Source organism: Neofelis nebulosa, chromosome 9 (genome assembly GCF_028018385.1).
Source record: "Neofelis nebulosa isolate mNeoNeb1 chromosome 9, mNeoNeb1.pri, whole genome shotgun sequence".
Lineage (NCBI taxonomy): Eukaryota > Metazoa > Chordata > Mammalia > Carnivora > Felidae > Neofelis > Neofelis nebulosa.
Window position 1 is genome coordinate 5430426 of NC_080790.1, and position 24083 is coordinate 5454508.

The window sequence follows — 24083 nt, forward strand, 5'->3', positions numbered from 1 at the left end:
TGTTCAGTGTGCTAGCCCTGGTAACAACCTAAGAAGTAGACAATAGTGTCCTTTTAGAGATGAGAACACTGAGGCTGGGAGAGGTTGCCTGACTTGTCCACGGGCACACAGAGGGAGTGCAGCTTTGTGACTGGCAGCTAGACCGTCGGCTAGATCTTACTCTTGTAACCTCTGTGGCACAACAGCACCTACTGAACAGGGTGCTGACGAGGACCAAAGGTACTATGCGTCAGGCAGCCAGCAGTGCTTGGCAAAGAGCAAGTGCCCAGAAAAAGGCAGCTGTTGGGCGTTCCTTCCGTATTTGGGAAACACCATTAGAGAACGCTGTTGGCCCAATGTGATTAGCCTGGCATGGGGTGTGACTGAGAATTGGGTGATGCCTTAGTGGCCTGAATCCAGGAAACTGCCACTCAGGAGGCCAACGTAAAAGTTTTGGGTCCCCAAAGTGGAATTACGCAAAGGCTAAATGACCCCAGAGCCGCATGCAGCTCCCATTAAAATTAACGAGAGTGGCTCATGTGTGAGCGCACTGTGTGACCCTCCAGAGGGGAGAGGAGCCTAGCTGTTCCAGGCCACTAAGTCCTCGCAGCTGAGCCCCCGCTGGTGATGAACCGGGAGGATGCGCAATGCCGCCGTCTCAGGGAGATGCACATTACATCAGTCTACAGCCCTGCTAGGGATACAGACCCGAGATGTACAAATGCATCAGTATTGCTCCCACATCTATCCAGCAAACCAAGAGGACATTGAGAAAGGAATGGTCACCATGAGTTACGTTTACCCAGAAGCACCCACTTCAAAAAGTGTGCTGACTCTGCCCGTGCTCTTCCCGCTAAGCCTCTATTTAGGTATATTGTTTACTATTTAAGCACTGATGAATTTACCTGTGTTTTCTTTTTCTCTGACTCACAATTACTCCATGGAAAAAGTACAATGTAAGAAAATGCAACATTAACTAAATAGGATTAGTGTCAACATAATGAACCCACTGAAGATGGGTTTTACTATTTGCTCAGCGAAGGGTCGTCAGTATCTCTAAATTAGATGCAACAATGTCCATGACGTTGGGGAATACTTAGGAAATCAAAGCCACAAATGAGCGTGCTGGTTTTGCTTCGATTCAAAAACATTCATCACTGCTTTCTTGTAGTCCCTGTTTGTAGCCAAATGTGACCAGATCTTCAGACTTTGTTGCCTCTAAAGGACAAAGGAGATAGTTGATTTCATGGGCCATACTTGGACGGGATGCCCACCACGCAGCATTTCATGGGGAAGATGGAGAGACAGCCCAAGCAAGTTGTTTCTGTCCGTAACTGTCAGTTGAGTGCAGGGACTTAGCCTAGAAAGAGAACCTGCAACAGTGCTTCCCAGCTGGTCTCTGTTGAAGAATGTGTGGCAAGGCTATTATCGAATCCCTAGTTTATGGATAAGCAGTTTGAGGTTTGGAGAAATTAAGGGCCTATTGTCAGCAACTGCTGCAGAGAGAACCCCAGATCAAGGCAGTCTACGGAGAAAGCCTGTGTTTGCCCTGCCTCGTCCCAGACCCTTTAGTCGGCTGGGTAAGACCAGTGTAGACAATTGGCTGCTTTGTGCGTGGCAGCAGCTCTGTTCCTGTGCCACACATAAACGCAAATTTAATAAGAGGTTTTTATTTTCTGTTGTTTGTTTTTAAGTCGTTAACATCATTGTAACAGCAGCCTCTCTCTCAAGCTAGGAAGGCGTTTTTCCCGCTGGACTTCCAATGGCAAATATTTTAATTTTCTACCAAGACAGCATTCCGGGACTGAGATTTCCTGATTATTCTGGATTCTTCTTGCCACATGAGTGGTGAAGCCATGAAAGAAGGCAGAGTGCCTCGGAAAAGAACCAAATTGTATTTCTCCCCTTTATGAATGTGTCCCACCTGGACAGAAGTATGGTCTGGGGGCGTGGTCATAAAGGTGAATGGGTCTGACTCAACTCATAGCTTTGTCACCCAGTGGCCGTGCTAACTTATGCAAGTCCATGGTCTCTCACTGCAGTTCGGGTTCCTATTTACAGAACGTGTCATAACAGCCAACTTGCAAGACTCTTGTTATGAATAAGTAGGATAAAAGTTGTGAAGTTGCTTTGTAAAGAGGAAAGTCCTTAAAATTGGACTTAACAGAATTCACTCACACACACACACACACACACACACTAGATTTGAGTCATTCACTAAGAATTCAACGAATTAAAACATATAGCTCACAGTTGCATATTTTACTCAGTAGTTTGGCTTAAGATAGCACATTTACTCCTCCAAAAAAGTCTAAAAATTAAGCAGGCCATGTATTATCGATGTTATAAATATTCTTTGTAAATAGAAATATAAATATTATTGTTGTTCTCAATTACACAGTGACTATTAAGACCTCTTCAGCAGTGAGTGGAAGGAAATGTTATCGTCTCCTGATTTTTTTTTCAATTTAATAACTTACATACATATGGTACTATTGAGACGAGGGTGATTTTAAAAGCTTACAGGGAGACTTTTGTGTAATCTAAATCTACTGAAGAGAAGACAGTATAAAAATGAGAAAAATACAAATCAGCAAGGAAACCATGACTAACATTTAGCTTTAACCATAAGACAGCCATGTCATAAACACAAAGAAAATTTCATGAACTCAATCTTGTGGTAACTAAAGTATGGATTAAAAACAAGAAAAGTCAGGGGTGCCTGGAAGGCTCAGTGGGTTAAGCGTCTGACTCTCGATTTTGGCTCAGATCATGATCTCATGGTTGGTGAGTTTGAGCCTCACATCAGGCTCTGTGTTGACAGCTCAGAGCCTTGTTTGGGATTTTCTCTCTCTCTTTCTCTCTCTCTCTCTCTCTCTCAAAATAAATAAACATTAAAAAATAAAATCTAAACAAAATTATAGAACATAACAAAAAAGACCTCATAAGCAGTAAGCTTTGTTCATGACACTTCTCAGGGATTCCAGATGTTCAGACAGGACAAGAGAAATACCCATTATTTGGGTGGAAATAATCTGAGCTGAAATGAGACAATGTTCACTAACATAGCTTGATGGAATTAATCTTCCAGAAGTTTAACTTCTTTATGGAAAGCCATCTTAAACTCTTTATGAGCATGCAGCAAATAAACAATAGTATATACCTCTCACTGCCATCATCCATTCAATCTATAATCCGGCCTCCTAGGTTGATTTAAAAACTAAAAGTGGGCTTTACCTCCCAATTAATATTCCATTGTAAGTGAATGATCATTTCCTATTCTGGTAAATAAATAAGTCAGATTTTACCACTCTTCATTCAACATCTATTTAGTATGTAAAATCCCTGTCCTAGGCATTAAGAGTAAAACATCTTAGAAGAGAAAATCAAGTTTAAGTAAGCACCACAGGGCACGCCACTAGTGGCCAAGTCAGAAATCTGAATGCCACCCTTGAAGACTCCTTCTCATCCCCGCCTCGCTGGGTCTAGGGGTTCCCAAGGCCACTCTGAGTCTTATTAATGAGCTAGAAGGACTTGCAGAACTTAAAGTGCTTACACTCATCGTTATAGGTCAGTGTAGCCAGAGGACACATGCTATCATTGGCCAAGGGAAGAGGGGTGGATACGGCAGAATCCAGGAGGGTTCCAAGCTTGGAGCTTCCAGTTGTCCTGTCCCGGGGGGGTTGTGGGCAACATTATAGTCTCAGCAACGTTGTGCTATAGGTCCACAGAGCACTGCCAGCCAGACAAACTCACTTGGGCCTCGATGTCCGGTGTGTTTCCTGGGCCCAATCGTGGAAACCTGGTTGGCCATGACATGGCTGACCTGAGCCTGCAATCCCTTCAGAGGCTGAGGTGACACACTGTGATCCGAAGTCTCCACCCTGCATCATTGTGGGCATGAGCCAAGGCCCCCAGGCAAACGGAAGTGGAAACACTCCTCAGGCACGACATTCCAGAGCTCAGAGCTCACCTCCCAGGATCCAAGGGCAGAGGCCAGCCTTCTTTTTGGGGAGGGCTCAATTCTTCACCACACACCACCTTCATCTCTCACATGGAGTCACGCGCTATTCTTTTAACAGGTTCCTTGACTCCCAGCTTGCCCCTCTCCAGTCCATTCTCCACGTGACACGCTGGTGATTCCGAAGGTCGCTCACCTATTTGCTGAGGGATTCCTCAATGCCTTTAGAATAAAGTTCAAAATCCTGAAGGTGGCTTAAAGGGCTTAAAGGAGAGAGGAGACAAGCCAGCATACCTGATCAAGATGGAGGAATTATTTGTGAGGAACATTATCTAGAATATTCTAGCAAACAGTGTCAATCTAAGTAGAAAGAGGTGAACCAAGCAAGCTCAAAACCGTCAAAAAGGGGAGTTGTTTTGTTTTTTGTTTTTTCTTGTGTTTGGAATAGCTGAGGAACTGCAGTTTGGGACGAGCAAACTGTGGCAAGCTGTAGGCGGGTCTGTGGAGGGTTTGGGCTGGGCTGCATTTATGGGCAGGGGTGTAAAGACAGGAGAGTTCATTCAGCCTGTGAAAATCAAAACAAATGAAGACCATCTTTGGAAATTCCCGGAGCTGACAAAACCAGTCCAAGTGACACAAAGCTCAATGCAGCTTATTTTGTGACATCAACCTGACCTGGGTCGTTTCTCTTTCACGTCTCCAGAAACCAAAAGTCAAACTCCCCACAGTTGATATGAGGCAATTCTGGACCGGCTCCCTAACATTTAAGGAAATTCCGGCATTATCAGTTTCCTGTAAGTCAGGCATTTATGGGAAATCAGTCTCTCAGTCCCTACGTTTTATTTTCTGGAGGGCACGTGTGTGAGGTTTTCCATTTTATACGCTCTGATTCGCCGTAGACTGAAATTCTTTCCCAACACAGACGACCTAGACAAAATACTTTGGTCAGGAAATCCAGCGTGAAAGAAGGCTGGGATCAGATGAAAAAGGGTGGTGCAGTGGTGACTAAAATAAGGCCTTGGTCAATGATGCATTTTTCTTTGCCGGGACTGAAATCGGACCGTGTGAAGCCACTCACCAGGGTATCCAATGCACCGTGAGGGAAAGCAGAAAGGCACGGGGCAAAGAAGACAGGCTTCGGAACCCAGCAATCCCTCCCCAGGGCAGCCCAGCGCCCTACACTCCTAACCTCGGGCAGCTCACTGGATTTCTCTAAACCTTAGCTTGCGGGTCCTTCAATGCTTGTAGAAACGTTCATCTCACAAATATGTTGCTGTAGATATATAAGGAGTTATTGTACAATTGAAAATGCCGTGTTATTTTTGAAACAGTCCTATGTCCTGGGGAAACAACAGCAAGACAGATTCAATCCTGCTTGTCGCAGAGCTCAAAGATCTCTTGTCAAAATCCCCGGCAGAGAACGGGCATGAACAATACATGTGTTCATTTTGCTCACTCTCAGAGATCCTCCAAAGAAAGTCTCACTTCCCATCTGTGGGCCGACCCCTGTTCTTGACACGGAGGTGAGGGGGACAACAGCCTTTCTTGAGGACTACAAAGGAAGCCATGTCTCTTTCAGATGCTCTGAGTAGAAGGATGCTGCAATCGACAGGGAATCTCTCCAATCGTGTGTGTGCTCTGATGCACAATGGAACCCTGTAAAGAGCCAACAGGGGAGGGAGATACGGTGGCACCCTCAGGTGGGCTGGGCCACCAGGCTGGATCCATCCCGAAGCAGAGTGACCCGTGCCTGTCGGGACTGTGATCATAGGCCATTCATACCCAATACTAGCCATCCTTGGATTGGGGTACTACAGATGATTTTGTTCTACTTTTCTGCATTTTCTTTTTTCCCCCCTTAAATCTGAGTAAACCTTAATATTGGCAAAGGTAGAACAGACTTCCTGATTCAAAGTAAAAGTGATTATATTGGTATGTTAAGAGTACAGCACGGTTTTAAGGAGGTAAGCCAGAGAGATTTGTGAGATATTATCTTTTTTTAAAAGTGGTACTTGGCTATATGTGGGGCTGTGCATCTGCCAAGAAATCTCACAGATGACCTTGGCTGGTGGCTTTAACACGTGAGAGCTGGGGAATAATGGGGGTGCTCTCGCAGAGGAGAGAGGGCCAGGATGTATCATGTTTAAGGAGAAAGGGCTTTAGGGGCCCCTGGGTGGCTCAGTCAGTTAAGCATCTGGCTTTGGCTCAGGTCATGATCTCACAGTTTGTGAGTTCGAGCCCCACATCGGGCTGTGTGCTGACAGTTCAGAGCCTGGAGCCTGCTTCAGATTCTGGGTCTCCTTGTCTCTCTGCCCCTTCCCCACTTATGCTCTACCTCTCTCTGTCTCTCAAAAATAAATAAACGTAAAAAAAAATTCTTTTAAGGAGAAAGGGCTTTAGAGCCCCAAATCAGGGAACCTCTGCTCTCCTAGAAGTCAGCTCTGTGAGTGAAATCGTATTTCTATACCTCCCTGCTCTGGCATTCCTGGGGACAATAATAACTGGGGATGATAAAAATGACCTTTAGCAGTCCCTGATATTCTGGGGACAATAATAACTACCTTTCCACTCATCATGAGGATTAAATAAAATAATGCAAGTACATGTATGCCTTATGCCTGACACAGAATAGATATTTGGTAACTATGAAGACGAATTTGCCAACACTGAGCTAGGAACATTCTGGAAACCTCCTCAGCAGAGAGCAGGTGGAGATGGGCGTGGAGTAAGACATCAGAAAGCTTCCTTTCAGCTCAGAATGGGTGCAGAGGATCCGATGAGGATATCATGTGGATATGAGCTGCCGGGGCCATCGTGGAGAACTGTGTTCAGGTGATCGGTTCAACATGGTTTAAGAAGGAAAGAAAAGCAATCTAGCTTTTGCTCAGGAGCGGTCAGGGAGAGCCCAGAAGGAACCTGCTTCTGGATTCTCCATGAAACTGCACGATGGTTGATTTTCCTATCTTTGAGGATGGACTTCAGTTTCCTACCCAGATGGAAGGAAACAGCCCTCTGGCAGACTATTGTCACTTGTGTCCTAAATATTCTTCATGACTCGAATGTAATCAGAGCCTCCTCAATCCCTTGTACTTGTGGCCTGAGTCACAGGGGCTGTAGGGCAGAGTTTTAACCCTCTAACTCCTATTCCTATGGGAGGCTAGAGACAGGTGTGGCTTACCTAAGGGCCTGTCAGCCTCATGCTATCCCTTGATCTGCTGGCTTTGTTGTCTCTGTTTTGTGATGTAAGGAGAAAATAATTAATGGCTTTTGAAGTTATTCTTCTTTACAAGATGCATAAGGTGTCTGATAACAGGAATAAAGGATCTGTTGGTTAAACAAGTTAAATCAGCCAAAGCTATCTACTTCTTGGTCCATTTGCTAATTTTCTTCCTTTGTTATTATTTTTTGTGTGTTTAAAACTCTGAATTTTGCTCATGATTAAAAATATTTTACTTTAGAGCCACCTGGGTGGCTCAGTCGGCTCAGGTCACGATCTCACAGTTTGTAAGTTCGAGTCCTGCATCGGGCTCTGTGCTAACAGCTCAGGGCCTGGAGCCTCCTTCTGATTCTGTGTCTCCCTCTCTCTCTTTGCCCCTCCCCAGCTTGTGCTCACCCTGCCTGTCTCTCTCTCTCTCTCAAAACGATATATATATATATATACATATATATATACATATATATACTTAAGAGGAAATTTCTATCTCAATTCATCAAGATTTTGTAACTGTGTTCCGTGTGCCAACCTTGGGATTAGTCATCCGTTGGAGCACTTTTGTGTCCTCAAATAAATGACAAGGTATGAAGGAAGTTGACATATTAACTATGACACAAGGTAAAAGTGTCATTACAGAAGCAGTACCAGGTATAATTTTCGGGAGGAAGAGTGACGGATCGGTTCTACGTGCACAGGTCAGAGAAGGTGCGTAGAGAGGGAGAATCCTGAGTTCAGTTAGTTAACTTTAAGTGATGAGAACGAACACGTATGGATCTATAGGAAAACAGCCTGACCCGTGACACACACGGAGCTCAGCAGCACCTGTATATGGCGTCCGAGAGAGCGCGCAGGAAGAAATGAGGCTGAGATGATGCTAGATGCCAGTTGATGGAGGGCCTATGGTATTCGCTGAAATGATGCTGGCTCATCTTGCAGGCGATGAAGAGCCAGTTAAAGGTTTTAGCGTGATTGTGATCACAGTGCGGACACAAAGCAAACATGTCATATGAGCACGAGAGGTTTCTTCTGAAATTTCCAACTCACTTTTTAAAAATTAAAAGCCATTTACCATTTCAGTGTCTCTGAGTTAGGTCAAGAGGGGTAGAAAAGAGTACTTAAAACAAACAAACAAACAACAAAAGACAAAAAGAGCCCATTGTGTCAGGGCCTTCCTCTGCAAATCTTGGGGGATCTGACAAAGACACAGGGACAAGTTTCCCATTAACTTCTTTAACTGGCATAAAGCCCCATCACAGACCTATACTAACAGCCATGAGGAAAACAACTCTGTCTCTTCTTAACCCGCAACGTCCTGCTCCCGACACAGGTGTCAGGGGTAATGGCCTCTCACCTGCATCAGTGATGCACCCAATGTTCACAGGCTGCAGCCAATTCCCTCCTTCTCTGTGGTACTTCCCACAACCTGGGTGGTGTCACCTTAACTTTGACTTGGTTCCCAGGTCCCAGAGACAGAAGACGTTATGCAGCCTCTGGTTAGTGATATCAGACCCACAGCCAGACTTCCTCTGGGCAGGTCCTCAACATTTCCATAGCATCACTCTGCAGATGTTCTCAGGACACTGAGTCTCTGAGCGATTAATGATGGTTTGGAACAACTCCAGTTACTGAGCCTGTGCCTGCACGTCTCGAAGATCTTCCCTAGTCCGGGACGGCGATGGCCTCCACTTGCTGGCTATTATGTCTAGTGTCTCTAGTGTCTTTAACTGAAATGTCATAAACGCCCACTTTAAACCAGTTGCGAACTCTGGAAAACATCACAGGGTGAAACTGTCACCTCCCTAATTCCAGAACTCGGGGAAAGAAAGAAAAGTTTGAACGGATAGGACATTTTTCTTCACTTTGATCTGTGAAGAGCCCAAGTTTCAAAACAAACAAACAAAAAAAAAACCCGTCTAATTTTGCACAATTCATGTTCTGTCTATCCATTTTGTATCTGTCTGTTTCGAGAAACCATGATGTTTCCCAAAGGATGGTATCAGAACCAGGTGACCTCAAGCACTTGCACTGAGCACTAATTAAAATGGCAGTAGCAAAATAGTAAAAGGTTAGAAGTGCTCTCCCAGTGGCCCTGAAAACACTGCAGCTGCAAACAGGGCGTGAAAGTGCCAGGACGTGCTCTGTTGATATGTTGTGTGGAACTGGACGGGCTTTCTTCATTCCTGGCTGCCCACCAGGGAGCCAACACGGACTGAGCCTCCACCACCAAATATTTCGCACGGGGCTTTCAGTGTGTTGTCTAATTTAGCTATCGTAAAAAACTGCAGTGCAGGTATTAATGCCCCTTTTAAAGAAAGAGGAGCAGAGGCTCAGAGAGTTAAGGAATTTGCCCAAGATTGCATTTGGGTGAGCTAGGATTTGGACCTACATCCATCTGGCCTCCAAAGTCGTAATTGCCACTTGACTTTTTTTTTCTTTCTTTCTTTCTTTCTTTTTTTTTTTTTTTTTCTTGCAGCCTCAGAGATAGGAATCCACATTACCAGGCAAAGACATTTAATTCTGAGGACTCAGGGAAGTCAATCAGACAAACGGAGTTAATGAAAACAACAATGATAAATACAACAAATAAATAACTTGATGGAGGGCCATCATTTAGTTCCATATCTAACCTCCCCGAACATTGTTATTTCCATTCTTTAGTAGGAATGTTGGGAGACGTGCCACATGACTTTTGGCTCATTGAAACTCCCAATCGGGTGGAGAAAACTGATTTTTCATAAATAACTCCATTCATTCAGTCACTTGTTCATTCATTCATTTGTGTGTGCACGCATCACTTATTTTTATGCCTAGGCTGAGCCAAGCACTGAAATAAAGACACTGAACAAGTGAGACCCAGTCCTGGGACTGGAGAATTGCAGAATAGTGGAGGAGATATATATATATATATATATATATATATATATATATATATATATATATATATATGGTTTAAATAAATGCAAGCCAGATATCAACTGGAGTCAACCATGCCCATAAGATCCAGAGATTCTGCCCAAATTCCTTTGTTCTTCCCAAGAGCTCTATAAATCCCTGAGGACTCATAGTTCTTATAATCAACTTTGGCTTCCATTTTTCATTTAGGGGCTTATTCTTTGACATGTCCTGAAAAGCAAACAGGAACGTGCAACATGGACTTGATCCCTCACAGAAAAACAGGGCTTCTTACAGAACTCCCCTGGGACCACCCTACAAGCAGGCATGCGTGGCTCCAAGGATAATGGAGACAACAGCCTGAGCATCAGACTTCCCTACAGCTGAAATACTCTTCTTTTTCTGCCAGCCCCAGCTTGGTCCCATAGATTACTCAGGAATTCTGCTCATCCCTCTTCTTTCTTTGCTCTCCTAGCTAGCCCTGAATTCCAGTTCATGATTTATGAAAGCCTGATTTATCTCTTTGTTGTCCCTTCAACCCATCTGGTTAGTGCCCTGCCTGCTATTCCAAGGCATCTGACCAAAGTTCCTAAACAAAAAGCATCCTCCATTAAGCATATCTAGCTTAAGAATAAATATTATTTCTCACCTCAATGCATAAAAAAGTGACAAAACTAATGATACGTCAGATGGCCATAGAGACAGCAAGATGCTGAGAGCTATACAAGGAGGAATAAGCTAGAATCGGCAAGGTTTGCAGGGAAAACACCCAAATGAACTCACTAAACTGGCTAAATATACCATTTTATTACTCCTGTGTCCCACAAGTTCATTGCTGGTGCACAAGGGGACGGCTTTTAGCAGGCATCCAGGCTGTGGATGAGGCTCTATCTCAACCCACAATCATAAAGGCTGGGATACAGCATGGCTGACCACACACTAGTTCTTAAAGTCATTTCTGATCATTACCATTGACCAAAACAATGCTCATTTTCACTTGGCCAGGCCTTTTGTCAATGTGAAGGGAAGTGTCCTCCATTTGAGAAAGACAGCAGGTAGCTATAAATGACAATACAGTCCCCCACGACCTGCCCATTCTGGTCACAAATATTAATTTTAGTCCCCATTTTGCTTGCCAACATGCTCATTCCTTCCCCAAACAGCACACTCTGCTCTGGAGATCTATATACTGAGAAGAGAAGAGAAGAGAAGAGAAGAGAAGAGAAGAGAAGAGAAGAGAAGAGAAGAGAAGAGAAGAGAAGAGAAGAGAAAAAAGGAAAGAGGAAAGGAAAGGAAAAGAAAAGAAAGAAAAGAAAAGAGGAAAGGAAAGGAAAGGAAAAGAAAAGAAACAACAACAAAAGAATCTTCCCTCCCTGCAACTAATACAACCAAGATAGAAGAGGGATTGCCTAGTTTCAACAGACAGTTTGAAACCCCCTGGCAGACACTGCTTTACAGGAATTTGTTCTGCTTCCTAGTCCACTGATCAAATTGTTTCTTGGTCCCATCCTCCTTTTGGTTATCCTATTGAACCACACTTAAAGATAACAGTAGCTGATAACTCTTTTCCGGACTCAGCAATGTCTTAGCATGTTTCTTGCACAGTGTTGCAGACCCAAGCCTTCAAGTCTTAAGGATCGCTCTGCTTTAGCTCAGACGAGTGGTTCTTTTGGGAGTCAACTCTCTCAAAAATGTCAGTCTCTTATCTACTCTATTTCAATAGCCATATCCAAAATTATCTTTTAGACATGCATTTTTCCCCTCTAGATCTAGCTGCTTTAGCCAATGGGTCTAGGAGGTTTCTATGGAAGAGACAAGGCAATTATCTATATATTATACAACTGAAAGTAATTCAATAAAATTTTACATGATTTAACAAAGAGTGCAATGTGCCCCCCTCTCCAGATGTGGTCCTTGTCATAAGGATGAGTTTTAGTCAAGTGATGCTTCAAGTTAGGAGACAGAATCAGCTGCATTCCAACTCTTCAAGTTGTTGATTTATGAACCTTCCATTTCTTTTCTTTTCTTCCTGGTTTTTTTTTTTTTTTTTTATGTTTGTAAACGGGACAATTATTCCCTGATTTCATCTCTTTCTCATCAACCTTTGTCAAATGCAGTCATTAACAACAAACTTACGCCACCCAAAGTCTGAATTCTTGACCAAACCCATGTGTGATCTTACTAGGAACAAATTTGCGGACAAGACAAATTTGTCTTGTCCTTGCATAACTAGGAACAAGTTACTCTGGATGGCAGTTCTACTAAATGTTTCACTGTGACCCTAGAGGGATCACCATCCTTACAAACTGTGCTTAGAGTTTTCTTACTGCTCGCTGGCCAGCTGGGAAGCTAGTGCCCCATGTTGTGCTCATCACAGTCAGTCAGGGTCCTAGACCGATAGGTTTTCCATCGTTGGCACATGCTTTCAAGATCTCAGGGTGAAAAAGAGTATGGTGACTCAAGTGCCAGATCTTAAAGCTTCTACTTGGAAGTGACAAGGGCTCATCCACTCATGTCTCATCGGTCAAAACAAGTCCCGTGACTAAACAATGAGATGCCAATGGGGTGAAGAAAGATAGTGCTCCCCTAGAAGAAAGTGGAAGATATTTTAAAAACACAGAAGGGGAAAAACTAGAAGGAAGAGTTAGGGAAGACCTTTTTATGGATATACTATTTTCATCAGAAAAACAATTTGGTGTTAGCATTTTGAGTAAAGGACTCAACATATGCTCTATACCAGAGACAAGAAACATGGCCCAGCCTCAAAGAGAAAGCCAATGTGGAATGAGATCAGGGGGAGGGGATTGTTGGCATGGGCCAGACAATGTCATTAGTGCTTTAATAGAAACATATAAAACTACCATTTGTAGAGGGTGAAAATATTCAGATTTCAGGATTTTTGAAGGTTTCTTGGAGAAGTAGGACAATAGATACTGATTACGTTATTTAGATGAAAATTTATTTGGGAACTTTTAAAGTAAGGATTGGCATTCTCTCAAAAGCTGCATGCCAACTAGCCAAACCCAGCTTTCCCAGGGCATGAAAGGAGTGCCAGCAAAGTAATAACTAACTCAAGAGGCTTGGCAGTGGGCATGGCGACCAAACAAGCCTCGTGTCAACATATGGTAAAGATCAGTAATTATTGGGTTTCCTTTCTTCATCGCGATTGGTTAGTCTGACTTTTAATCCATACCAGCAGGATTCAAACAATAGGAGTAGAGTCACTTTAAATTCATAATCACAAACCTCAATTGATACGAAATCCTGGCAATAAAATTATGTTTTCCCGGCATTATATGTTCATGTCTTCTTGTTACTGAAATCTCCACCATCTTCCCACATGTAGCCTCATACTCACTGAAAATAGGAACCATCAGGCTCATAAACGCTTATATTTCCAGTTCTAAACCAATGACCTGTCTATATATGCATAGACTTTTTCTCTTTGCCCAACAATTAAAAAGGAAATCATGTTCATGCCTGTATCAAAGGCCAATCCTACCTGCTCTTGAATTCTGTCTCCGTTCCCCTTTTCAAGGGCTCCTTCTTCCAGTAGTTTCCTTTTCTCTCCTACCTCATTGATCTCTATGGCATTACTCTAATTGGTAGACAGACACTGTCCTAGACCTTCTCATATTCAGAAAAAAAAAATCATCCTTGGACCTCATAGCATTTCTTAGCTAATGGATTATTTCTCTACTCTTGTATGTTTCTTGAGAGTTCTCTACAATGCAGTCTGCATTTCTCCTACTTTTCTCAATCTTGAATCCAATGTTGGGGCATCTTGCCCAGTTGTTCTTTTCAATCTTCTCCTCTCAGCCACCAGTAAACTCCATGCCTTCTGCCCATTCTTTTACATCTCCTTTGCAGGTACTTTCATTCTACCAAACCCCTGGGATTTGGAGTTTCTTCTCCAATCTCAAAACCATCTTCTCTTCTTTCCTCTTCTCATCCTCTTAGACGACTGCATCAACTCTTAACTGATATAAATATAGGCTTTTCAATTATGTGTCCAAAATATATCTGTTCTGTGTTACCCGACCACTTTCTACCATCTTTTTTTTAAGTTTTATTTATTTATTTTGAGAGAAAGAGCAAGTAGGGGAGGGGCAGAGAGAAGGAGAGAGAGAGAGAGAGAGAGAGAGAGAGAATCCCAAGCAGGCTCCACACTGTTAGCATGAAGCCCCATGAACCTATCAGGCTTGATCATGACCTGAGCTGAAACTGAGAGTCGGATGCTTAACCAACCGAGCCACCCAGGTGTCCCCAGATCATTTTGCACATTTGGATTCCCAAATATGAAATTAATGGAGTGCTCAGGATACACCTGGGAATTGTGAGCTCCTAGGCATCAGGGAAATCCTGAGAAGTGGTACTGTTTAAACCCCTTCAATGTTTCCTTGCCCTTCTTGCCACGCCCTTCTCCCTGCTCACCTTACCACGGCCTGACACTGCTGGGCATGACCTGAGCCCTGCCCGTCTTGCTGCTCCAACTCTTGCCACACTCTGATCTGGTCACAACTCTCCTGCAACACGTGCTGTCTTTCTGACCCTCAAATATATTGAGTTTTTTTTTTTTTTTTTAATTTCCTTCCTCTTGGCCTTTATAAATGCTGTTACCCATACCTTTAGTGGTTTCTGTCTACCTTTCATTTAATTACTACTACTTCTTATAGTTTAGATCTCAGTTTAAATATTTTCTTTTTAAAAAAATTTTCATGTTTATTTTTGAGAGACAGAGACAGACAGACAGAGTGTGTGGGGGGCAGGAGGGGCAGAGAGAGAGGGAGACACAGAATCCGAAGCAGGCTCCAGGCTCTGAGCCATCAGCACAGAGCCCCGTGTGGGGCTCAAACCCACAGACTGCGAGATCCCGATCCGAGCCGAAGTTGGACACCCAGCCAACTAAGCCACCACCTAGGTACCCCTAAATATTATTTTCTTGAAGAAGACTTCTTTAACCAGTTCATCTAAGATAGGCTCCTGTTCATTATTTTTTAAAACTTAGCTACCTTTTAAAATTCGCTGTACTTAATGCAACTTGCTAATGCTTTTACGCAACTGACTGTTCTTTACTAATGTTGTTGCTGCATTAAACAGTGCACCAAACCGTTTCCTTCCTTCCTTCGCCAGAACACACACCCTAAAAGGGCCGGAGCCGCGTGTCTTTTTCATGATTTTATCCTCAATGATGAGTACATGGCTTGGAGCACAATAATATTTGTTGAATACATGACATTTGGGAGCATGACCGAAGGCCAAGGGCGCTCCAGCCTCACCCTTTGTGCCAACCAAATGAAACTGCTAGCACAGTTTTAAAACTTGGAAATACAATGAATTTAGGTGCTACAAAAAAGGATGATGATTTTTTTTTCTATTCCTCCTTGCTTCCCATCCTGGATTTAGAAGTTATCTGTAAGGCTGAAATGAGTCACATACTGACAAAGCACATACTTCAAATCAATAGAGGTTTCTACAAAGTCTTCATGTTACTTAGCAAATTAAGTAAGACTTGCATTCAGCCTGGCAGATGATGTTCTTCCAACCCCTTTAAAATATACTAAAGATATATTAATGCAGAATCTACCAGCACAGCGCACTGCAGATAAAAATGGACAGTAGACCCAAGAACAGGCAGTATTTCTCCTAACCATACATTCTATTTAGAACTATATGCTTAACTGTTTACCCTTCTATGCTGCATGTTAAAGCAAGTCAGATGGTTCCAAAAATGGTAGGAAAGGACTTTTGAACACGTACATTGCTCTGGATTCTCAGGGATCCCAGGACTTCTGCTGAGGTAAAATGAGCCGAGGTACAATCGAGAACATGAAAATAAACAAATTGTGATAAACACAGACCCAAATCCTCTTACTCAGTAAATGTACTACCCGAGAAACCGAGTCACATGCTTGTTCAACCTGCACACGGCCCAGGACACAATAAATGTCGCAGTATTTCATTCCCGCTCACCACTGTTCCAAATCAGGGACTCTTGGCCCACAGAATGGTACAAAGCTAAGAGAGCGCATATGGAGATGCCTTATATCTTAGGAGGCTGGCCCTCCAAAAAAATTGTTTTTTAATTTAAGAAACTAGGCAGAGGAAGGAAGGGCTCATGTAGCTTGTGTTGCTTTTTCTATAAAACTTGGCCCTCTCCCAAAACTGTAGATTGCTTCTAACTACCACGGTCAGAGAAGCTGACCAACTTGAAGATTCAGACTCTAGCTAGCAAAACAATACTAGATGCCTGCCTTGGACCTGGGACACATCAAGGGAGTGCTGTGCATGCCAGTCAGAGCCTATGATCACATTAGAAAGACAGAAGCTAACAGCACCCAAGTATGTCAGATCAAGAACACCTGCAAACCTGGGAGAAGTGGTCCATCCAAGGATGAGAAGCACATCATATAGTCTATAAAATATGCTCTACTGAAAGCAGAAGGGATATGAGAGTATGAACAAGAAAGAAAGAAAGAAAGAAAGAAAGAAAGAAAGAAAGAAAGAAAGAAAGAAAGAAAAAAGAAAAGGGGAGGGGAGAAAGAAAAGAAGGAAAAAAAAGGAAATATCTCCTGTTACAACATGTGGGGTGCCAAAGCTATATCCAGAGTTAAATTCATCTCTTAAAATATTTTATTTATCAAGTAATAATAAACAGACACTAGACATTGATTTTAAGAAATCACAAAGATAAGAAAGGCAACTACAGGGAAAGGGAACACAGAACTTATCAAATATAGTAAATAACAATATGAATGAGAAATTTTAAGAATCAATCATTTGAGGGGCTCCCGGGTGGCTCAGTCGGTTAAGCGTTCAACGTCAGCTCAGGTCATGATCTCATGTTTTGTGGGTTCAAGCCCCATGTTGGGCTCTGTGCTGACAGCTCAGAGCCTGGAGCCTGTTTCAGATTCTCTCTCTCTCTCTCTCTCTCTCTCTCTCTCTCTCTGCCCCTCCCCTGCTTGAACTCTGTCTCTCTCTCTCAAAACTAAATACACATTAAAAAAATTTTAAATCAATCATTTGAAATAATGAACAATGACAGAGTAAAACTATGACACGTGAAAAGAAAGGGATTAGATGCCATAAAGGTACTGTAACAACAGACACCAAAGGAAAGAAAAAAAAAAGAGTTAAATGCCCATTACTTTTACAATCCCATTGGATGGATCACTTTCTGGAAAATTTTAAAGTCAAAATTGGAGTGTCATGGTGGCTAAGTTGGTTGAGACTCTGACTCTTGATTTTGGCTCAGGTCACATCCCAGGGTTGAGGGATCGAACCCCATGTTGGGCTCTGCACTGAGCTTTAAGCCTGCTTAAGACTCTCTCTCCCTCTGCCCTTCTCCCCTACCTTCACTCTTTCTCTCTCTCTCTCTAAAACAAACAAACAAACAAACAAAAACAACAACAACAACAAAAAAACAGTTGTCAAAATAGCAGCAGGAATGAGTAGACTACTAATAAGAACAATGCCATGAATATATATATTTTTCAAAATTCAAGGAAGGATTAATTCCAAAACTTTAATATAAGCTAGAGCATAAACATATGCACGGCTACCTAATTTCTTTTACAAAACCCCAAAAAACGCTGTTATCCAGATTTGAGAAAGCATAAAAATAAGAATTCAACACTAGGATTAAAACTATGTTAAGTTTAATCTTTTATTTTACTTTTAAAATATGCAAATTTCACATGTCCACCAACCACTTCAGTAGAGGTCCAAGGTCTCTTCTTTGGCCCGCGTATTGATCAGAATTCTGTATTATGTTTTTGAACCAACAACCTAACGTCTGAATTTCAAGTTTTGGTTTCTTAAAAGTGAAAAGTGGATCTGAAGCTATTCGGAAAGCGGTAAGTCCAGAAACTTCATGATGCGGGAGTGGAGAGACCGTGGAAGTGCGCAGGCACCATCAACATTTCAGGACCCTGGAAAGCAGGGGTACCCAGGGGGTTTGGGGGCTGTGGATGCCCCCTGGATGCGAAAGCTGATCTAAGCAACTGGGAGCGTGGAAGCCAGGAAAGCGAGAGATCAAGCTCGCTCAGGTGGTGGCTCTTACCGCACACGCAGCCACTGCGGCACACAACCCCTCTGTGTGAGGGGGCAGGTGTGGGTCCGGGGGGGCACCTGCGGGGGCTCTCCCCACGAAGGCAGCCGGGGAGATCTGGCATGACAAGGAAAGGGTGACAAAGAGAATCACAGGGGGCAGCTGTCCCCTCAATGCTGTAACTGGGGAGTTGGGAAAACCCCCAGACACAGGGCAGCTGGTCCCCACCACGTTCACCTGTGCTCCTGGAACAAATCGGGATGCAGTTGAGTAAACGCCCCGCACCCACTCTGCCCTCTTCGTTTAGGCATCCAACAAGAAGGAAAAAGGTGAAAACCTGACAATAAGAAATTCTGTAAACGGCACTGACGGCCTTCCGTGCTTCTATTTTGCCCTTTGACCAGATCTCTAAAACTATCTACGCTTCCAATGAATTATGGAAATGTCCTATTTTTTTCTGGGGGCTTTTCCCTCCGAAAGAATCTCTCTCTCTCTCTCTCTCTTTTTTTTGTATTATAAAATGTTTTAAAAATACTGTTTATTTCCAAAACACCTTAGCTATTTTTAAATTTTCTCCTATGTGACCAGGTAAAGATTTCTTAAAATGCACTTAAAATTTATATCAAATCTTTTCAACATGATTCTTTCAAAGTAAAAAAAAAAAAAAAAAATGTCAGAACTATTAGTGAGAGTTTTTTTTTAATGTTTATTTATTTTTGAAAGAGAGAGAGCAAGCGGGGTACAGGTAGAGAGAGGGGGACAGAGGACCCAAAGCAGGTTCTGTGCTGTTAGCACACTCAGAGCATGAGCTCACAAAGTGTGGGAGCATGACCTGAGTCGAAGTCGGATGCTTAACCAACTGAACCACCCAGGCGCCCCACAATTAATAAGAGTTTCAAGTAAACAATTTTAAGGGGTGTCTGGATGGAACAACTGGTTGAGCATCGACTCTTGATCTCAGCTCAGGTTTTGATCTCAGTGTCACGAGTTCAAGGCTCCACACTGGGCTCTGTGTTGGGTGTGCAGCCTACTTAAAAAATAAAAATGAAAATGAAAATGACTCAGAATGTCCTACAGAATGAAAAGAGGCAAGAACAAATACACTAAGAACTATTTGAAATAAAAAAAGGAAGACAGTCCATTTATAATTTAAAAAAAGTATACTTAAATATGCCAAAATATTTTAAGATATACCAAGTTACACTAAAATACAACTCAAAGATTATGCTTAGATTATTCTGTGGCTACCCCAAGAGAATCAACTGAAAAAACTATTCGATGCAGTATGTTAGTTAAGCAAAAGAGCCAGATACAAAGTAGATACAGAAACCTGAGAAATTTTCTTAGAAACCAGCAATAAGGTTTTGGAAGACACGCCTTAAAAAATGACCACACTGAGCATAAGAGTACAAATATGAAATATCTAGGTGTGAATTTCTCGAGACCTATGTGTAAGCTATATGAAAACCAAGAAACATACAAAGATTTTAGTGATCTATCAAAGTGAACACTGGAGTGCACTATTTCCAGATGGGAAAACAGTTAATTCCTGTGATTAAAATGAGTCAAACCAAATCTCTACCAGAACTAGCTGTGGAGACACGGCCGACTGCAAGCTGTGGGCGTTGCCACAAAACAGAAAACATGGCAGAAAATGACGGCAAGATTTACGACAGAAGTGACTGGTGTGTGGAGGGCAGAGAGAACGGGGGGAGGTACTGCTTAAAAATCATGTACCAAAACATTCTTGAATTTACGCGTGTTTCTTTAATAGGCTTGAGTGATCTCTCTTTCTTATTGGGAATGGCTGGTAACTAATTAATATATGAAAATAAAGTCTAGCTTCTCTAGCAGCAGAAATGCTGGCAACGGCCTGCACTGGCCAACATGACGTGGCCACTGAGACCTTGAGATTCGGCTAGTGCAGCTGAGGAGCTGCGTTTTTAATTGTATTTAACGTCAGTTCATCTTAATTTAAGTCATGCAGCTACTGTTTCGGACCGTGCAGCGCTAAAATGACAAAACGTATGAGGATAAAACCAGTAAATACTGTTTTCTTATTACAAATGAGAAATATGTTTGGAAACATGGTAATGGTGAGGAGCACGTGTTATGAAAAGAACTCTCTTAATCTACCTGTTAGAGCACAGATTGGTACAAAATCTCCTGAAAATAATTTGCCAATTTGTATCAAGTTTGTAATTGTGGCCCGGTGGCCAGGTGACTTCAGAACCTTCTAGGAACCAATCCTACTAAAGTAGTCAGAGATACTGATGTTAATTTGTATATGAAAATTGTTAATATTATATGATTTATAATTTTTACAATTTGAAATACATTTAAATGAGCAACCAATGGAAATACGGGTACTTGGAGAGGACTATTACACATGCACTTAAAGTCAAGTTTGGGCACATTAACCACTAAATTACAAAATATTTACAATATAGCATATTTTATAAAAAGAAACAAGTCTTTCTCCCTGTCCTCTCTCTCTCCCTCACTCCCTTTCTTTCTCTCTTCCATAAATTAAACAAATAATATTAATAAGTATCAGTTATCCAAAATAACAGTGTACATGGGATAATGAAACTTGCTTAACGTTGGTTCTAGCTTTTTATTTATTTATTTAAAAAAATTTTTTTTAACGTTTATTTTATTTTTGAGACAGAGAGAGACAGAGCATGAACAGGGGAGGGTCAGAGAGAGGGAGACACAGAATCTGAAACAGGCTCCAGGCTCTGAGCGGTCAGCACAGAGCCCGACGCGGGGCTCGAACTCACGGACCGCGAGATCATGACCTGAGCCGAAGTTGGGCGCTTAACTGACTGAGCCACCCAGGCGCCCCGGTTCTAGCTTTTTAAATTGTCCTTTTAAAAAGCTTTCAATAAAATAATTTACAATAGCATCATGAATGAAAACAAGCCCTCAAATGTTAATAGCAATTTATACTTTACAGGGTGTCTTCACATTCATCATCTATTTTTTTTTTCCTTCAGCAGCCTATAAAGATAAAGCTCAGGGGAACTAAGTTATTTGACCAAAATTACACATTTTTCAAGTAGGGTGGACCAAAAGAGACTTTAACCGGTTCTGTCTGCGGTTGTTGAAACTGAAGGTAAGTTTAATAAGGTCTCAGAGGTGGTGTGAGTCTTTCCACTTCTGAATTTGAGTCTTCTGTCCGATAAATAATAATTATCTGGTAAATCATCTACTAAAAAAGAAATTACACTGTCAATTTGGAAAGTTGAATTCATTTTGCAGCAGAAAGGATTTTCTATACTTTCATGTCTGTGGAGAGATTTTCAATTAAATCCCTACAGACTACGCTCTGGAGAATGTTTTCTAGCCTGTCCGCACACACCTACTCTAAAAATAAAATTATCAGAGAGAGACACACAGATTGTCTTGTGTAAACTGTGTCCATGCCCATCAGGTGAATGGTTTCTGCAGCGCTCACCCAGCACATTTAACATTCTCTCCTCCGTGCAATTAAATAGAAGCTTGATTAATCACCTGAATCACATGAATCTCTGGGGGGTGATCAACACGTTTGAAGGAGGTGATTTACCCCCATTAGTTTATCTTAGGATCAAACTTATTAGTAAATAAAAGCTTGCAAGTGTTATGGTACTTTATAAAAAAAATAAACTCCAGATTTTTTTTAGGAAAACTGTCTCGGGAGTTTTCCCAAATATGAGCATTGCCTTCTTTTTATGCTGAGTCCAATTTCCAGATGGGAAAGATTTGTTTAAAGGCTCAAATTATTCTGTCATCGACTGTTAAGTTTAGGGGAGAAGATGAACAGCAGATGGCCTAACCTTACCACATTGCAAATGCAAACACAGGCTGGAGCCATGAGGTCGCTTGCCCAAGGTCACACACTTGATGTCAGAGATGGTGTTGAGAACCTGTTCTCCTAAACCCCTATTTGTTACTGAAACGCACTCACAGGAGCAAAGGAAAACCAACCCACCTTCCCTAAATTCCAGACAAATGCATCTTCAATTGGCTCTCTAATTAAAAACACATTTTAAAATAAAATACTCCCCCCCTCCCCCACCGCTCCCAGTTCTGTCGTAGCACGCCTTTTGTTTGCGATGAAACACATTGAAAGCCTCTTACGGGAACCTCAGGAATCACATTCCCCCAAATCGGTGACTATTGTCAGTAGTTTGGTGTGTACTCTCTTTCCTGCCATTCACACAGAATGCAGAAGTTGTGATATCTTTAGATCGACTGTCTTCTTAAATAATAAAGAAAATATTATTTCTCAGGTGTGTATGGTGCTTTACATAATGTCGTACGTTATCGCGTTTCAGAGTGTCGTGCAGCAGTAAATAACTAAAACAGGAAAGTGGTGTGGAAACGGGACCCTGTGATAACACAGACTCACAAAGGAGTGTTCGCTTTGTCACGGGACAGTCGTGGGGGGTGCCGGAAGGACAGTGAGGAGACTGTCAGTGGAGGCCGGAAGCCCAGCAAGAAACTGATCGTATAGGCTCAAGAGATGGTTATCCATACTCTGCTGTAAGGAAACAAGAGGCAAACCCACCATTTCCATTAACTTGAAAAATAAAAAGAAAAATGTACCAAATTAACCTACGCATGCAGATAAATTTTCTAGGCAGAATATTGAAAGTGCCAATTGGCTTCTGTTAGTTGCAGATGATAAGATACGGGATGATGAAGACGAGCTAAAGAGAGAACTGCTCAGTATGCAAGCAGAATCTCCAATCCAGACTTGCTCGGCTGAAAAATAAAACTGTTACACATTTTCAGACTCACCAGCTGGCTCAAGGCTCTCAAAATAAGAAATGGCCTCAGGGTAAAGAGTAAATCAAGGGTGTGGTCAGAAGACCCCTTTTAAGACCCAGCCTGGTAGATTCTCTCAACTAAGAGAAAGCACTTCTGAAGAATCTTGAAAGTATTGCTTCACTGCAGCTGGACGCTTGGCTCAAAAGCGGAGAGCATTCACTCAAATGGAATTAAGGGCATGATTTTTGGAACATGATGCAAGTCACGATCGGATTTGGTCAAAAGCCCACAAAGTTTTCAAAGGTGTTGTACAAGTAGGGACTGAAAGGGGCAGAAATCATTCAAAAAAGAAAGATACCTCTGAGATTCTCAGACTTTCCACAACCAAGAAGGAGGCTCAGAAAACTGCTCAGGTGAATGAACACATGGGTTATTTCTTATAGGAAAGAAGAGATGTTTCAGAAGGAAGAATTCCAGAGGATGTAAACCATGAACTGGGAACTACTTTTGAGAGGCATAATTGGCCCTAATCAAGGAAGGACCCTCTGCTGCCAGACATAGGCCTTGAGATGATGAGCTGGATTTCAGAATTGCTATGGACCAGTGACCCCTCTGTGCCTCCTGTCCCTACCTTTCCTATGCAGAGTTTTGCCACAGTTATCTTGTCCCCATATCACCAATGTGTATAGGTGTGTGAAAGGCAGATTGCATGTCTTTTGAATTCACAAAGCTCTGGATCAAAGACAGAAGCATCCACACAGGTTACTTCACATCTGGGCCTGATGTACACATGAGAACACGGTCTTCAAACTCACTGTTGTGACTTGATGAGTTTGCAGTGGAGGTCTTACTAGGGAATGAGTGTGTTGAATCCATGGAGAGGGTTGAATCATTGGGGCAGGAGGACGGATGCTGCAGGCTGTTACACCAATGGTGCCCAGTGAATTAAACCTCCCAGTGCCCATACCCTTCTATAATCGGCTCTCAAACACTCTAGGCTTGGCCACAGAACTTGTTCTAACCCATGGGCAGGCATCGGTGAAAATGTTGCAAGCGAATGTTTAATAAGCTGCCATTTTTTTTTGGGGGGGGGGGTCTTGCTTTTCTGGAATATGGCCGCCACTTTGTGACGAAGCCAGCCCAGTCCAGCCCTCTTAAGGACAAAGCACTGCAAAGAGAGGAAATCCCCCAGCCCCAGGCTATGACCCAACTGGATGCCATCATATGAG